This window comes from Spodoptera frugiperda, chromosome 13 (assembly GCF_023101765.2).
Source record: "Spodoptera frugiperda isolate SF20-4 chromosome 13, AGI-APGP_CSIRO_Sfru_2.0, whole genome shotgun sequence".
Lineage (NCBI taxonomy): Eukaryota > Metazoa > Arthropoda > Insecta > Lepidoptera > Noctuidae > Spodoptera > Spodoptera frugiperda.
In genome coordinates, this window is record NC_064224.1 from 2,475,232 (window position 1) to 2,492,111 (window position 16,880).

The following is a 16,880-nucleotide window of genomic DNA, read 5'->3' on the forward strand; positions in this document are numbered from 1 at the left end:
AGAATGAACAGTAAACAGGACCAATAAGGAAACACCTTTCGCCCCCAAAAGTAGAAGTTATACAATAAATACAGCATAAGTGCTACCGTTACTTACAGGCAGTACTTTTGGAAATGGGTCAGTGGACTCTCAAAATGAAAGCCTACATAACAAACAAGTCCTATTCAGAGAAAATCTTCATTCAAAAATATTTTCGAGTACCGTACTGTACTGAATATTTTTTGAAGTGTAAAAGAGAAAATTGTAGTTTGGGATTGGAATGTCTGTTTAGTTGTGTTGTTTTTTTTTTCTAGTGTGTATGTATTAAGATGTGGAAAATCATGCTTTATATTTGTGTTTTGGTTAGGTTTTGTCTTCTTTAGTATTTTTTTCCCCTTCTTAGTGTGATTTAAAGCAATGGTCTTTGAATGGTCATCTCTACTCACATGTTTTTCAGCTTCTAAACAAAAGTATTTGTCATTAATGTATACTTAAAATATCTTAGCTTTCTTGAAGGGGAAAATCATCGAATGACATCTCCCGCATTGGGCAAGCCAAGAGGGAGTGTAAGAATTTTATTGACTAAAAACCACCCTGTTCTTATTTTTGCTTTTCGAGGCGGTTGATAAACCCGCTAGGTAGTTTGCAGAAAGTATGTTAGCTAGAAGAGTGAGAGTGTGAGATTAATTGAGAGAGTACAATGATAATGGCAATTTCTATTGAATCAATGCATGTTTTTTATTTCATATTTTTGAAAAAGAAAGCTGTGTTCCCGGGCCCAAAAGAATTTCTTTGCTGACGATTTCGATTTGATAAAATGATTTGATAAGGAACGTAAACATTATACTTTAAGGAAGATTGTATTTGTCACTTTAGCAAACAAGAAATAAACACGAAAATATGTCAACAACATATTTATTTATTGGCTAAAAATAATCTGTGAGTGTGTTATGAGTCAAGTAACATTAGTTATATGTATATGTTATTCTTGTATATTTTTAGATTACTTCGACTATCTGCTATCGAGAACTGATATTTTTTGAAAGGTTAATTACATTTTTGTGTCGAACATGTGTTTTAATCACTGAATATATAAACATAATGTGATGTAAATATGCAATTTATTTCAGTGGGTTATCAGATTTGGAGTAGAATGAGTAATTCACCAAAGATATTTTTTAGTACTAGTTATTCGAGAAGGCTTAGTACGAGTTTGCTTTACGTTTAACAAGCTCGAAACAAGAGTGCGTTCGGTGCCCTGATTGGTTAATTTATTCGCGCCGGCCAATCAGAGCGGTAAGCTTGTACTAAAGGTATAAGGGCTGAAAAAAAATGCCTTTAACTAGGTACATGTAGTTAAAGTATCTTTATCGATTCGCACGTTATACTTATTTACTTGTTTTATAATTTCAAACCTACATATATCATAAAATTATTTGGAACAGATAGTAAAGCAGTGATTGATTAAGTCAAAGCAATATGCAATTCGCATTTTTCTTGCAATACTTGCTTTTCTGGGCCGGTTGCACCTACAATATCAAACCCAACCAAAAACTAATTAACGAAATCGGTTCAGCTGTTCTTGACATTTGCGCTTAACAACACATTAAGCGATTCATTGTATATATTATAGACGAATATATTCAATAATATGTCAGCGTGACAGTTTAATCTGTGCCAAATAATAACAAACACTACACCAGCTGAACACCCAATACTCTTATCGACATTCTTCAATGAAAGTGTCACTCAAAATGTTATCTTATCGCCGATCGTAATATCGATACAAAATTATTTACAAGTTGTTCTCATATCGTGCGTTTACGATGAAATAACCGATGTTTCGATACAATAAGAGTTTTATGACTGTCTGGTAGTTTCGGTTATGTTTTCCCTTTTTTTAAGGGAGGAAACCGTACAATGACTTCTTTCGCCTTAGGCAAGGCGAAAGGGAGGGTGGTGTTTAGTCAGTAAGAGTTGTCAAACCGTTCATACTCCTGCCCTTCGAGCCTGGAGCCCTGGTAAGCCCGCTAGGTAGTCCGCAGCTCCGGGTTAGACATCAACCCTTTTAAGCCCCATCTGTTACCCTAAACCACCCCTATTCTTCCCGCGGATGTCATACACAAGAAGCTAGTACAAAGAGGAGATGCCACATTGTGTTTGTGTCACTACACAAAAAGAACCTCCGGGCCACCATGATATACAGTTTAACACACTAAACATAAATATTTTCAATGCTATATACTACGTTGCTGTGGATACGTTTGGCTTCTACCAATCATATACACATAGCTTACCACTGCTAAAAACGGACATAACTATGCTAGTTTTTTATATGGAAAGAGGCGTGGTAGGGATTCGTGCTATGGATGTCTTCCCTATTAACGATACTTCGCATACTCGACCTGCGCATCTTCCTTGTACAGCTACATAGCATAGTATCAGTGGAAACGGTCACATAGTTTCACAGCTTTTATAACCCAACAAAACAGTTGAACGCAAATCAACTGGAAATTAATCCTTACAGTCCATAACCAAAAAGGTCAGATTCAATAATTGACACCTACGACAAAGGACTTTATTGTGTTGAAAAAGGGTTGGAAATCTATTTTTAGTCAGACACGTGTCTGTGCCGGCCTACGGAAAACGGGCAATGGATGCGCCCACACCATTTAAATGTTATTGAATGAAATTATACGTGCATACTATCATTTGGATAAGGTATAAAATGCCAATACAAACTCGGTTATGGTGTAAGTCCCATGTCTTAAGTCCCATGTCTTGTAATATATGGTGAGTCTATTACTATACACCGGACGCCAAACCTTGTCATTCTACGTGCAGGACTAAGGTGGCCTTTGTTCAGCAGTGGACGTCTCTCGTTTGATGATGATGATGATAGACGAAAATAAAATAAAAAATAAAGTATTCAGCTTAAAATTTTTTCTAAAGGTAAGTTTCTATTCACTCTTTTAACTAAAGCTTAAATGTGTTTCGATGGACTGGAAATAAAAGATGTGATAAAAGTACAAACAAAAAACATTATGCCGACTGTTAGTAGACAAAAGTCGATTCAGTTTGGCCTGCGGGGGAATCCGGATTTTGGGTACTTGAAACAAAAGAATTGAGTGACGCTTGCGGATTCTTGCCAGAAATAGTCTGACAGGCTAAAAGCTAGACAGTTTACTGTATCTCGAAAATGGGTTTTTCAAGCAGTCTTGTTATGACAGAGATTTATTGCTTGTTTTTATACGCTTTACACTAAGTTTATAAAGTATTAGAAATATTGTTTTACTGTATTGTGGACTTAAATTTGGTATCCGGAACTGGATTTCTCTTTTTACGTTTGATGGGTCGACGTTTGGCTGCTATCTCGCCTGATGGTAAGTGATGATGCGGCCTACGATGGAGCACGTCTGCCCATAAGCAACCTATTCACTCGGGGTTTGAAGACACTCAGGTTATACCGATCAGGAAACACAGACTCTGGCTAAGATTTCAACTCCTTAGAGGCTTGTATAAGGAAGCTTAAATTGCACTCCCCAACAGTTCGCACAAGGAAGCTTGAAGCGAAGCGCTTCGTGCTGCGAGTGGGTGGGGTATCTACTATGAAACGGTGGCCGATTGTCTTGTGGTTTGATGATGGACAGGACGAGTAGAATGGGAGTCAAGTTGTGCAATTTCCCCGCACACTCACCGAAATTCCGTACTATTACTGAAAATATCTAGTTTTAAAAGGGTATTACAACGTTTCTATCTCAACCAAATTAAGCCTTAATATTCTAAATTGGGATTACCATTTTACCACTGTTCTCTCTACCAATGATACTTCTGAATAGACCCCTAAATATCACTCAGATCTGTGATATTACAATTGCCCATAACGGGATTTCCTTCCTTAACGTAGTTTCATTAAAGCTCTTTTTATCTTAAACAGTAAATCAAGTTGTGTATCGACGATCTTAATAGCTCGCCCGTGTGATGTTATTTCCCGTAAAAGGACAAGCGGGAAGTTGTTTTGTGTTTTTTACAAAATAAAACACATCGTTTTGTATGAGACAAAACCATTAAACATATGTGTTTTTGGGCAATTTTTCGGTTAGGGTAGTTAAGGTCTTTAGTAGTCGTCGTATCGTATGGTATCATCTAGCAGATCAAATAAATTATTTTGTTTTATCCAGAAATACCACAAATACGTTCTCCATTCCACAGTGAACTGTTCAGTTCAGGAACTGCTAATCAGTAGGAGTGATGACGGGGTATGAAATTTTAAAATAATTTAGTCCGTCAGGTAATGTAAAAATATTAGACACGTATTTTTTTCGTTATCCTACAAGATAACAATATTTACATAAAACGATTCCAAGTTTAGGAATGAGAGCTAGAGATACTACATCACTATTGAGTACAACACTTACTCCAAAGTGGAAAGTGACGTCTCGCGATATTTCAAATCGATATATCATCGAAAGTACTTATTTCTGTAAGTAAATAAAAAAAACGTGTCTAACGTTTTAAAATAATCTACCAGATTACAGAAGGCTTAGTACGAGTTTGTTTTACGTTCAACGAGGTCGAAACGAAAACGAAACGAGAGCGCGTTCGGCGCTCTAATTGGTTAGTTCATTTGCGCCGGCCAATCAGAGCGCCGAACACGCTCTCGATTCGTTTTCGTTCAACGTAAACCAAACTCGTACTAAGGATAGAGGACATTAAAATAAAAATTAGTCATCTACTCTAGTTTCGGAAGAAACCAAAAACTCTAGTCAAGTTTGACCCTTCTCCTAGAAAACTCAATTTTAACTTTATATAATGTTTTCTTAAGTCAAACGTAGCTTGTATGTATAAAGTATAGAGTAAACAATTTTCTGTTAGCTGCTCTTAAATTTCTTGGCAGCGAGTTTGGCAGAGATAGATCTCTTTTTCTTACAACAGTCTATGGAGGACAGCGTAATGCTTGAACCTTACGTCATTTTCGTTTCTAGTCTAGAAGTTTATAATGTCCTTAATCTATCTGGAGATTTAGGCATGACGAAAAAATAAAGTTATTTGTCAAAAAGATGGGTCAAAGTAGACTTTTAGAAGTGCTTTTTAGACGAATGAGCCTCTAGACTATGACTAAGTACTTTTTTGTAAGCTATTATTAAAGTTGTTGTCAATAAAGAGAAAGTCTATCTGGAAATAAAAAAAATAATTAAACAGGGCAGCTGTTTCAAGATTTACTCCAACTCGTTATCGTATCCTCAAAAATAGACTATGTCTACCATTCAAGTATAGAAATAGAGTAAGGGTGTTTTTTTAACAGAGATGTGTTATGTAACTATGCTTTTTTTTTTTTTTTGAGGGGGAAAATCATCCAATGACTTCTCCCGCCTTGGGTGAGGCGAGAGGGAGTGTCAGACTTTTACTGACTAAAAACCACCCTGTTCCTATTCCTGCTTTTCGAGCCGGAGCTCCGGTAAACCCGCTAGGTAGTCCGCAGCTCCGGATCAGGCATCAGCCCTACTGGGCCCCATCTGTGGTGGTCTGATGGCTCTTGGAGGCGCGCGCGGAACGCGACGCGCCGTACGCTCGGGTCTGGTTCTGTTCGGGCGGCGAGCTACCCTTGCTCGTTGTCCGCAGACCCGCACTTACGGTGATCTACCTATGCTACGACGATATAATAGCTAAGCTGTGAAACTATGTAACCATTACCACTACTACTAAGCTGTTCGAGGAACTGATGTCTCGATAGTAGCACACATCCATAACACGCATCGTTCCATGTAAAATAATATAGCTTAACCGAGTCCATTTCTACTATTGCTAAGCTATGTGTACCAATGAATATGATTGGTGAAAGTCGAACAAATACACAGCAACGTAGCTTCAACATCTCTGGTGGAAAAGCTCCGTAAATCCCTCATATTTAATTTGTAAGAAGATATATATTTTCATCAATACAATACAAATGTACTACATGACAACTAAATATACAACATAGCATTCTTCATACCAGTTTTATCTTTATCCAAAGCTCCATATCGTGAAGGCTCATAAACACGAAACACAAGACACAAGCAACCGTGCAAGTCAGAGACATCGTGAATCTTATTTGTACATACATAAAAGTATAACGTAACCAGTGTATCACGATCCCACTTTGCATGAGCTCTTCACACATTTGAAGGTCAGTTTACACTGGTTATGTATAAGTCTATGTGTACCCATGTGTACAAATATGGCCACAATATTAATCCCGTTTTCAACCCCTATTAAGGAGCAGATATAGGTTTTAATCGAGATCTTTGAAGAAAGATCTTTGCTACCCGTCCCTTTGTATATGTCGTTAATATTGATGAACAGATATGAAACTAGATGAAATTGGGTCAGTTTATTGTAATTGTGTGTTTTCTAATTTATTTTAAAGTAGTTTCTGCCTGCGGCTTCACCTGCGTTTTCGTGGGGTTAAAAGTATCCTATCACGCAAGTCAGCTCATACGCTGCCTTAAATTTCATCAAAATCCGTTCAGTAGTAGTTCAGTACTTTCAGCGTGAATTACGGACAAACATCCAAAGAAATAAACTTCTACATTTATAATATTAGATATTGTCATAATCTGAACTGGCGTGTTACTCAATGCTCAATGTTTTCCTTCAATGTAATATAACATAACCTCACACCTGTCTCGAATGGTAGACAGGCAGACAGAGACTACGGAACACCGATTGCTATGAATCTTACATACTTTTTTTACTTCATCAGATCAGTCATGTTTTCATGCATCCGGTTAAGAATATGTAAAATAATGAAAATAATAAATGTATGACGGGGTGATAAGGGATCGAGAGGTGAATAGACACAGAAGAGGGCTATTCACTCCTCCTCTGTCTTTTTTACCGTATATACAAATGTATAACCAAACTATTTCAGTAAAATATTTACTAATCTACCTACGGTATATTTACTGCGAACTTGTTAGAAAATATTTAACGGGTTTTTTAAACAATTTCTGTATATTTTTTCGTAACATTTTCGGACAGTTCACATAAGCGGATGTTATTATTATTGTAAAGAACTATTAATAATAGATTCCGTCAAAACATTTATTAACATCTGTTTTCCGTCAGTTAAATAATAATTTATATTTATTATGGCTACATACTTTTGTTTCATCAGCTGTGTTTAACAAACATTGTGAAAAGGAGAATATTTACTAAATTCACTTCATACTAAAATTTTATCAACATCGGTGCAGTAGTTTAGGAGTGCCATACATATACGTACAGCATTTGTCTGCACGGTTAGTGCGGTGACTGGGCAACCGGCTACCGCGCAACGTACAGCGGTTTTGATTCCCGCAAGGAGCATATCTTTGTGTGATCCACAAATTGTTGATTCGGGTCTGGGTGTCATGTGTATGTGAACTTGTATGTTTGTAAAAGCACTCACTACACAGGAGAAAATCCTAGTGTGAGGCAAAGCTTAATAAAAAATTAGAAATAACAAACTAAAAATTCACTTTCGAATTTGTTATACAGAAGTTAGTATCGCATTTCCAGTTAGGATTTCATATAAAAAATAATTGAAACATTTTTATTCTACATATCGCATTTCAACCTCACAACATACCGTACATAGTTCATTTGCGAAACAAAAAAAAAGAAACAAAAGCACAACGGCTAGACGATCACACGCAAACAAAAATAAAAAAAAAAACAACAAAACATAAAAACAAATGTGAACAGCAGTATGGACACATAAATCCGCCTATCACACCGTAGCGTAACGTTAAAAGAACATTCGGAACTTTGAATTTATTAGATGCAGACGTATCGCTCGTAAAATGACCGGGTATTTTATAGCAATTCCCAAAGGATTTAGGAGGGGGTGTAAAGTGCACCCGCTGTTCCCTAAGGCCCTTTCTATGGGATAAATGCCCAGCTTACGGTTATGAACGCTATAAATTAGTATGTTGTTATTCAAAAGTAATTTTGTTGCTTCAAAGATGGTTATTGCAGTTTGATAGGAGATACTGAAGCGGTGTTAAAATATTTTACGTCTTATGGAAAATGTTTCAATCAATCTTTGTACTTTTGGAGATTGGTGTTTTATGGAACATCTTCATTTTGTTATTTTCTGTCGTATCTTTCGTGTCTAAAGGACATGGATACCTACCTACGTTTTTTAACGCGGTGGAAAAACTCATTGATTTCTCGCATCGTGGGGACTCTGGCTGGAGGTTCCTGCCGGACTAGTACCAGCTAAACCCACCACGGTGTTCCTCCACTGCTTATGGCCGTGACCTGGATTACCCTTGCAAAATCACCACTAACGACAGGTTTTGACCCACCATTATTACGTTTGCGGCAAATCCCGCTCATATCAAAGGACATAAATACTGAAGTAAATTCGGATAACTATTAATCAACAAAATAAAACCAACATTTCAAGCAGACCAGAAACCATTTACAACATGTCAAGCACTACCGATAAAAACCTAAAAACGACATTTATCTCGAATTATATACGATTTGGAAGGAGCACCTATATTCATTGACAGACACAATGAAAGTCTAAATACTATGTTGACGTTTTTAAAGTCCATATACGCTTGTGATTTTATTTCGAGCCTTTTATTTGCAGTATACCAGTGTGATTGAGGACTATTTCGGTATATCGTGATTTTTACCTGTTAAAGTGTAGTTTGTGTGTCAGTTACGGCCACTACAGTGTAGAGTTTATATGAGCAAACGAGTGGTCGTCGAGTAGATAGGTTTTATGTAAACCTGTCCCAGTTTGAAATATATTTGTTTACCAATTTCAGTGCTGACAGAACATTTGAGTCTTTTTTTAACTTTATTTTTATTCTAAAAGTTAGTTGAGGGTTTTTGACTGTCGATATGATTATTTATTGTTCTTTCTATATTATGTACTAGTTTCGACCGTGGCTTCGCTTGCGTAATGAAGTGTTATTATTAATGGAATTTATCAAAATCCTTTCTTGGGGGATGCCTACATTATAGTAGCTTTTTTCATGCAAAGTTTCAGCCCAATACATTAACACATTGAATGCCGTGGTGGTCACCGGTGACCGACGTTAGCGGAGGCTTTTTCTTCAACAGTTTTCTATAGGCAGTCAAAGACTTTAACACATTTACGTTGTATTTTATCCTTTTAAATGATAACTGATATTTATTTTTGCAAATAGGTTACAATGTAATTCTTTTACACGTCAAATCTTTTAAATAACTATAGACGAGGCTTTGGGGTAGAATTGATCAAAATCCTTTCTTAGCGAATGTCTACGTTATAACATCTACCTGCATGCAATGCATGCGAAATTTCATTCAGCCCGATCTGTCTAGTGTTTTCGGCTGTGCGTTAATAGATCTATGTCAGTCAGTCAGTCAGTCAGTCACGTTCGAGTTGTATATATTTAAAATAGAATATGTACTGTATGATATGGTAAGGGCTTTGTGGACTACAATCTAGCAACGTCACGCCTTTATCCCCGAAGGGGTAGGCAGAGGTGCTCATTACGACACGTAATGCCGCTATACAATGTACACCCACTTTTCACCATTTGTGTTACAAGTCCATGTGATAGGGGGTGAGCCTATTGCCATGAGATATTTTTGAAAAACCGAAAACACCCCAGCAATACTTTGCCCGACCCGGGAATCGAACCCGAGACCCCTTGTTCGACAGTCGCACTTGCGGCCACTCGACCAACGAATCAGTCTACAGTGGATTACAATCTACTACTAATAATTTCATTTGATCCAATAAAATTCATTCAAATTTGATCCACAAAAATATTTTGGTAGAATTTTTTAGCTGAATAATGAAAAATGAATTACGAAATGCTAATTTTATTTTCTTGCCTTTTTATAAAAGTTGCTATTTGAATATTAATTGTGTTTTATGCGAGATTTAAATTGAGTTTTGTGCGTATATTTGTGTTTACTGTTTTAAAGCTCATTCAACAAAAAGGTCAAAAAAAATTGAGCAAAATTAGTTTAGATAGATATTTTGCATAACTCAAAAAGCTTAAGCTTTGTGTATCACTGGACAAACATGCTCATGTTTGACTATCATCTACAGTTTTTAGCAGATAAAGTTTTTTTATATTTGTGTTTAAAAATATGCAACAAAAAATCATCTAATGACTTTTCCCATCTTGGGCGAGGCGAGAGTCAGACTCTTACTGACAAAAAACCACGCCGTTACTATTCCTGCTTAATAGCCGGAGCTCGAATAAATAAATAAATAAATCCCGAAAAAAGCTCGAACCCGCTAGGTAATCCACAGCTCCGGATCAAACAGATAAAGCTAGGATTGGCTTTGAAAAAAATAATAAACAAACAAAAAAGTTAATTAACAAACGACCAGAATACCATTATAAGTAGACACATTTCATAAACAAAAATAAAACGCGATAAACTTCAAATGTCACGGCATTTCATTATCGTGCGGCTCAACATATACTGGTCATTTGCTGAAAAATTAAATGTCACTTTAGGTTGACATAATGAAGTGGGTAGTGTTGATTTTTATTTCGACAGCGTTTTAAAATAGTCTCAAATAAACGTAAATCTGTTTTCGATGTCTGAATTTAGCTATAAGATATATAAATAATATATGTATCATCGCGCCTTTTATCCTCTAAGCACTCGACCAACGAGGCAGCTAGATATTATAAGATCTGTTTTTAAATCTATTTGTAGGCAATTATATTAAAAAATATCGAATAAGATATTGGAGTACGTCTTTGGTTATGCGTTTATTCTATGTTTTGATCTTCTTGATAGTTTAGAGTAAATAATTTTCTAATGTGTAACTGTTAATTTTCCCAAATACATAAAATAAAAAAAAGATTTCATCCGTTGTTGAGTTAGTCTAAGATTTCGTAAACAATGGTTAGATAGTAAGCTTCTATTTTTTTTAATAATATTTATGTGTTTAGAGCAGTTTGGATGTCTGGATGAGAAATAAAAATGAAAATAACATTCCTAATTTTAAATAAAGTACCTTCCCATGCCCAAATGAACGAAAACGTATAAAAGCGAGTTTTAGTAAAAAAAAAAAAAAAAACATGAGAATTAAAAAATACAACGTTACAAAATACTCGTGATTTGTTAAAACCAGTGTGATGTAATCCAGAGACATTTTACGTACATACGCAACACATCGAGCTATACAAAACCAATTTATCATGGCCTCGCTTTGTACGATCTTTCCACCCATTCGACGGTCAGTTTACACTGGTTAATCAAGTCTGATGTGTAGGTTGTCACGCTTACATTTCGCTAATCCCTTCGTTTTATACCACTCTCACAAAATCCCTTTTTGATTTTTTAACCCTCGTATTTAAATTTTTTCCAATAAAAATAACCATTTCGGACACGTTCCGTTTTATGTTAGCAGCTATGGATGTGTATACATTCTGTCTGTTTGATGTTACAATAACTGTTTGACGTTTTTCTAAAAAAGTTTTTTTGGCTAGCGACCAGATTACAATGGTTTTTTAACGCCTCTATTTAGGTTTTGATTTTGATTGATTGATTTTTTTATGGACTAGGGGGCAAACAAGTTTACGTATCACCTGATGATACACGATTAGCACCATCCATGGACACCCGCAACACCAGAGGAAGCACAGGTGTGTCACCGACCTTTTAAAAAGGAATACACTCTTTTCTTGAAAGTTTGAACGTCGTATCGGTTCCATAATACCACCGACTTTTTAGTAAATAACTTGATTCCAAATTGCAAATAAATATATACGGCCTTTATTGCTGGACTCCAGAATCTAATTCAAAACTTCGTGTTTAGTAATTATTTTTACGAGACAAACTAATTAAGACTACATAGATACTACTGTCTCCAAATTAGAGAAGAAACTACTTAAAAAAAAAAATGAAGAAACAAAATCTTTTTCACCAGTACACTACATTACGCTTTCAAACACTCACACAATTTTCTTCAAGAAAAAAACTCAAGGACAAGATCTCACCAGTGTATATGTATAAAGTATAAACATAATTTAGCAAAGACATATAAACTGAGAACTAACATTATCACGGCTGAGTACTAACATTATCACGTTTACAAATTACGAGACGAAATGAAACACGTCTTGTAAAATACACGTACGTATGTATCTGAGAGAAAACCGCTCGATTTCTGTTGTTAGCGAATAAGTTGTGGGAGAGCTGTTATGCTTTGGGAACGAGTGGGCAGATTCGTCTGGAGTGATGCCATGGCCTTACGGAATACTTGTATTGTGTTTTGTTGTATGAGTGAAGTTAACGGAGGCCCAAATATTCTCTCATTTTCTAACCGACTTCCCAAAAAGGAGGAGATTTCAATTGGGCCGGTATGTTTATTTTTTTTTTTTTTTTGCACACACTAAGTTCTTTCTCAGTTTTATTTTGGTGAAATTGTATGTTTGTATAATATATTCAAACACACAATTTTACATACACATTCTGGATGACACAAAGATTTACACCGTGCGGGAATCAAACCCGCTATCCGTTGCACGGCAGCTGGTTGCCTAGCCACCATTCCAACCGTGTAATGCTCAAATCCCTAACCCCAAGAAGGCCATCATCACACTGGTGTTCACAACTATTCATAGAAGACACCATTTGCATACCATCAGGTAATCCATCTCCTTATTCATCAACCTTATCCCATAAAATCTCACGTTTATAAATTACAAGATTTCGCCGACGAAATGTGGGTAACACGTCTCGTGAAATATTTGTTAGAAAACCGCCCGGATTCTGTCGTCAGCGAATAGGTAGGTAGTTGAGTGACTGGGTAATCTCTTTTTTCGCTAAGTTGGAAATTATTACGCTCCACGACTAGAATATAGAAAAATGTCTGCCTATACGGTAAATGGTGCGAGAAAGGTTTCTCTGCTCCGAGAAATTATACAAAGGAAAAAAAGAGATAAAAAATTCGGTCTCCAGAACATTCTTTTGTGGTGTTCAAATATGAAATTGTTCGTGGAAAATTCATTTTATTGTGTAACTAGCTGGTGCCCGCGAACTCCGTTTCGCCAAGAGATGTTAATGCGCCAACAGAAGATAAAAAACTATTATAATAGAGTCATTTCCGTATGTTTTTAAAGTGAAGGTGTTGCATGCCAGTTAAATAACCACTTCTCATATATGTTGATCAGGACACTTTGTACTTCCACCATACCGAACGTCGAAATACATCGCAATAAGCCTAAAGAATTTCTTTATACACCACATTTGATGTTCTACCTGTAGGAGCCAATACAAACAAATTATCGGAGCTAGTGACACGCGAGAAAGCCACATAAAGCTGTCCGTGTGAAAAACAGCTCGTCCTAAGATCGACACCAGCGGCTCGAAGTGTCTGACCTTGTGACTTGTTAATGGTCATCGCAAAACATGGAGTAACGGGAAACTGCACGCGCTTAAATTGAAATGGGAAATGATTTGGGATTAGCGGTATGCGTGGTATAAATACTACTTCACCAGATCCACAACCCGTGAGAATTTCGGCTTCTATGATATTATTTCGAAGTGCAATTACTTTTAGCCGAGTTCCATTGCACAGCTTAGGGGTGTTAAATTACGAAGCAACATTATGGGAATGCCTACTTTTAAAGTAATATTATGTGCGGGGAGTCCAGGTGCAGCGAGAGAGTTTAAAAATTCAACCGGGTAATTTGTAACATCCATTTGATCTACCACTGTATTTATAGACCGGTATACAACTTGGTCTCCTTCAATTCGCTCTAGAATAATTTGGTTGATGGCAGCGGCTTGGTCATTTTTGGGCGTAAGTATTGCTCGCTCACAAAGCCATGAATTGTCTTGACCTATTAATTGGGAAACATCACCATAAACCAAATCAATGAGTTCCTCCACCGAAGCAACAATTTTACATAGGTTGTCGGGTAGAGTTACTGAATTACTTGATTCGGGAAATGAGCCTTCGCCGATTTTTAATAAAACTCCAGAAAATTCCTGCGCACTGGGGTTTCCACCTAAGTGAGCCCTCATGTTCTGCGTCAAGCTCAATTTTTCTATCCGAGGCCAAAGCACAGAGCGTTTTAGACATGCCCCGACCTCATCAGCTCTAGTTCCTCTGGTAATCACGGGTAGAGTCTGACGAAAATCGCCACAAAATAAAACTGTAACCCCTCCCATAACGTGATCATTTCGCCGGATATCTTGTAGAGTGCGATTAACGGCTTCCACGGCCTTTTTGTTCGCCATCGTACACTCGTCCCAAACGATTAGGCTGCACTCTGCAAGAATCTTTGCCTTTTCGCTATTTCGGGATATGGCACAAACTGGTGTTTCATTTATATCTAGGTCCAAAGGTATCTTAAACATGGAATGGGCGGTCTTACCTCCTGGAAGTAAAGTGGCTGCAATACCCGAAGAGGCGACTGCTAGTGCTATTTTTTCTTGTCTTCGCACTTCAGCAAGTAGCAGTCTAGTTAAAAACGTTTTTCCTGTACCACCAGGGGCGTCAAGAAAAATATTCCACCATCCTGTTGACTGACACTTCTCAAAATTCGTTCATACACAGACTTTTGTTCATTTGTGAGGGTGCCAATATTATTGTTCACGATTTCGGCCATCGCGGCACGATCATAATTTGTCTCCGCTGCATACTCTCGACCAACACGCCGAACTTCAGTGGTTTCCTGCGGCTCTGGAAGACCATAATGACTCAAAGGATTGCCACCTATTGAAATCACAATATCTTGAAGTGAACAAAGGCAACGATTAATAATACGCTCGTCAGACTCTGCCACACTATCTCCATCAGCGCGCCTAGCCGCAAAACGAAAATCTTCGGATAGATGCCGTTGGTATTTTTCCCATAGCTGCATTGGATGGGCAAGTCCGCAGAACACTATCATGCTTGCAAACAAATGTCGCAATCGGATGGGAGTGTCGCTGACTACGGCCTCTTCAAGAGTGTCGTCCCAATTTCGATCGTCATCTAGCAGACGCAATGCGCTGCAAGCTTCGTGAAAGGTGGAATGCTCAACACCATTAACAGTTTTTAAATATGTGTAAGAAGTAGCTCCCCGGACTGTGTGCAGTAAAAGACGCAAGTAATAACATTCATTATTACTCGGATGAATCGTGTACACTCGTCCTAGTGCATGCTCGCGATATACTCCTGGAAACCCCTCCACCGGCTGTCCCCGTCGGCGTCTATTAAATACTCCTTGTTGCTTATTGTACGTGTAATACGACGGTACTTCATTGTATAGGAGCGTTCGTGCAAAACTGTCTTCTTGACACAGACTGAAATATGCTAAGAGTGTGGTACGGCGTGGATTTTCTAAACGTTCCCGTACGTTTTCTGGATTGAAATATAATCGCTGTCCGTTTTCTAGATGGACATCTAAATGCATTACAGTTGGGTGTCGGTCGTGGATAGAAAATCCAAGTATTCTCCACACCGCTTCCGAGGTACTGATATAGCGACCAGATTGATATTTGGTCACTTCATCACGATCACTGCTCTGCAATCCAAATGTGGCTTGATCACTTCCTTTGTTTACGTACTTGCATATGTACTTTATTGATTCTACACTCGCGCAGTACTCTACATTTACGTGAGCTTCAAAGGCACGTGAGAGTACTGGTGAATATGGCACTACCCACCGATTATCAACTGTGACACATTGTCCGCGCATATTTATTTCAGCAATAAAACCACTATTTTGAGGTCTCCGACGGCGGTACCATGGGTATCCGTTTTCACCAGTAACGGTTTCATCACAAAATTTTTTGGAAACCTCTTTGTGCAACGGCCTTCTTTCATGCAGGGTGAACTGCTGTTAAATGTGCCACATGGGCCATGTATCATGTTCGTTTTGACGATTCTGTGTAAAATAGGGTCTGTGTCTGGATTAGGTATTTCCGCACTAATAAGACGATCGATTTCGTTTGGCCTGACCTTTTCCTCTAGCCACAAAAGATTATGGGAATGAGGCAATCCACGTTTCTGCCACTCTATCGAAAACATGTAGCAGCGGACTGACCCAAATATCTTTTCTTTTGTGAGGAGATCAATTAAGCGCTTTTGCTTTAAATGAAAGACTCTAGAAATTAAGTCATGTCTGTCATAGGACAAAACGAAGGGCAATTCACGTAAAAAGCGTTAATTTTCATCGATTTAGCTTCAAAATTAACGGAGTTTCATGGAAACTTACCCCCCTTTTTCAGCCCCTATTAGGCATATTTTCCAAAAATCCTCATTGCATCATTCTTAATTTGTAACCAAATAACCGAATATTAATTTTAATCGAATTAGCTTCAAAACTGACGGAGTTTCATACAAACTTACTCCTCCCCTTTTTACCCCCTTAAAGGGCGAATTTCCAAAAAAAGGATAGCCTATATGTTAGCGAGGACTAATAGCTATATAACAAAAAAAGTTTCATCAAAATCCGTCCAGTAGTTTTTGCGTGAAAAGCGAACAACAAACAGACAGACAGACAGACAAAAATTTTTTAAATCATGTTTTTCGCTTCTATTGGTTGAATAAAGATCCCCCATCTTATTTTTTCTTAAATATCTGTAATGTACAGACATGGAGTTGTTATAATTTTATTATATGTATAGACTAGCTTTACCTAATAAGATATCGATAAATACTTTCTTTTGTAAGTAAGGTGAGTGGTAATTTAGTGAAAGAAACTCCATATTTTTTTTAAATATATTTGCTTAACTTTTACAACTTCTCTTATTCAATTATACTTTATAACATTCGTGTAAAATATTACAAATCATTGCCACTTAAGGCTTTGCTATCTTAGCATTGCAGAAAAATCATATTAATTTATCATTAAAAAAATATTATTTGGTGATAGTCCGACTAAAGCTGAAAATATTGCTACACC

The 16,880-nt window shown here is 37.2% G+C and overlaps 1 protein-coding gene across 3 annotated transcripts in view; it reads right to left on the bottom strand.

Annotated features, from left to right (window-relative positions):
• The window catches only part of LOC118270696 (neuropeptide F receptor), a 137,417-nt gene that overhangs the window by 67,234 nt on the left and 53,303 nt on the right, over window positions 1-16,880 (bottom strand). The gene's annotated exons all lie outside the window — the stretch shown is intronic.